We start from the raw sequence: 2,247 nt of genomic DNA, 5'->3' as shown, positions 1-2,247 counted from the left end.
ATTATGCTAAATAAGTTATGAGAAATTAGCTTCTTCTCTTGTGATCTTAAAAAGTACCCTTTAACTTTCTTTTCTTATTAAAAAGTATAGAATTATAAAATGAACATTGAATGTGTTGAATAAATAATAATAATGTTTTTGCCATTGCCCAATGTCAGTATGAATACTTTATTACTTTCTTATTAAAATGAAAATGACTACCTTCATATTCATATTTCCCTGGCATTTAAAATTATATCATTGTAGACACAGTTAAAATTTTTAATGCAATGTTAAAAAGGACAAGGACAATCAATACATTGGTAAAAGAGGAAATGATTTTTTTACAGCAATTCTTCACAAGGCTCAAGAACCAAAGAAAGGATGAGTTCACTTCATTCTTAAAATAGAAGTCTTTGGGATTAGTTGAAAACTTTTTTTCTTAGATATCTGGAAATAGACCTGGAAGTAATGACAAGCCTTTATAGTAGCTGAACTCTAAGTGTGTATAACATCAATACCAGCAAGGTAATGGAAAAATAGAGCATATTACTGTAGGAAAACTTTCAGTTACCCACATAGTAAGATAAAATAATAATGATAATAATTTACATTTGTATGATAGTTTTCTTTCAAATATTTTCCCAACTATCTCCAGAAACCTAAAATTCTAGAGAATGAACAACCTTCTAAAGTGTAAAGGAGAAAAGTTTAAATTAAATATAAATCATTTGGAAATGTATCAATTCATATAGTTATTAACTAGAACATTTACTAGAAAAATTGTTTCCCACAAAAATTATTCTCCCTAAAAATGTTTCAATAGGAAATTTTCCTGATGTATGTATCTTTGCCTTGAGTGCCTTCCTTATATATCTTGCAGAGACATACAGCAGGATAAATGTCTAAAATCACATTCAACTGATAGCTAGTATTGGAAGTTGGCATAATTTGAGGTGTTTTAATGCTCTTTTCCCCCTTTTTTAGTTCCATATATGTATAGTATTAATATTGTATTAAACTATAATTTTCAAAAGACTAACATATCTCTCACACAAATGGACTCATAATTTATTTAACTAATTAAATAATGAGAACGAATGTGAGATAGGCAATTTAAAAAATAAATGAACTCTTAGTATATGATTACTTCGTTAGATACAAAACTGGTTAAAGTCCAACAAGACCATAATCTGTAACCATTAGGATTAGTTGTTCTACCTGACAGAAGTTAATTGCAGCTTTACTGGGGAACACTTTGTAAGTTAGCATGTAGCATTACTAAGCCTGGGACTGTAAATCAGTAGTAAACAATGTCATACTAAGTCATTCTCCAAGATAATCCCTGAGTTTGTCTCTCAATGTAGAACACTGAAAAATACACTTTTTTCCCCCTTATTTAGGTTTCAGGGTTTTTATTTTGTTTTGTTTTTGTATTTGTTTCTACCTTTTATCACATTGTGATTATAAGTAATCTCCAAAGATTATTCTGGTTCACACGGAGGTTTATGGATCTCGATTTGGCCTGATTATTTACATAGGTATTATAAGAGTACTTATTAACCATACAGGGTTTCTTGAGTTTTCTCTGTAAATCTAGAGCCATTCACATTGAGCACGTACAAATGCCAGAAAATTAACATCTGCCTGGAAATTTGGATACCGAATCTCAGATTGGGTTTGGAAAAGCCTTTGTTTGTGCTTCTATTCCAAAGTTAGAAAACGAATTGCAAGAAATTTTCTCTGCCAGATTTTATGTGCAGTACTCATAAATTTAGGCAAATTCCCCTTTTCTTGAGGTCCGCCAAATATGCTAATATCCCGTAATTGTCAAGAAATAACTTCTTTTATTATATGTGAAAATGGGACTCAGCAAACCAGGTATCAAGTCAGAACTGTTTGAGCCAACATGGTAACATTTCTACAGGCCACATGGCAAAGTGTTTCACAAAATCCTTGGTTGACTATGAGCTGAAAGCACCAGCTCCATATGCCAGGTCAACCCTTGTCTCTTAATAGTGGACTTGCCATGCCTGATTAAATGAGACTCATTCTCAGATGCAATGCTTCAGGTATGGCCTTGGCTACACAATCGATTCGTCCAATTACATACTGGTAAATAGGAAGACAGATTTTTACTGAATGGATACAAATTACTATACTGCCCTAAAATATAAGAAGGCTCAAAAAAGGTGTTTTTTTTCTGAATTCTGGGTAAGGGCAAGAGGAGGAAGGAAGTCAGTGACAACCAGATACCATTAAAAAATG

The sequence above is a fragment of the Neophocaena asiaeorientalis genome, unplaced genomic scaffold (genome assembly GCF_003031525.2).
Source record: "Neophocaena asiaeorientalis asiaeorientalis breed wild unplaced genomic scaffold, Neophocaena_asiaeorientalis_V1.1 scaffold464, whole genome shotgun sequence".
Lineage (NCBI taxonomy): Eukaryota > Metazoa > Chordata > Mammalia > Artiodactyla > Phocoenidae > Neophocaena > Neophocaena asiaeorientalis.
This window is presented reverse-complemented; position numbering follows the sequence as displayed.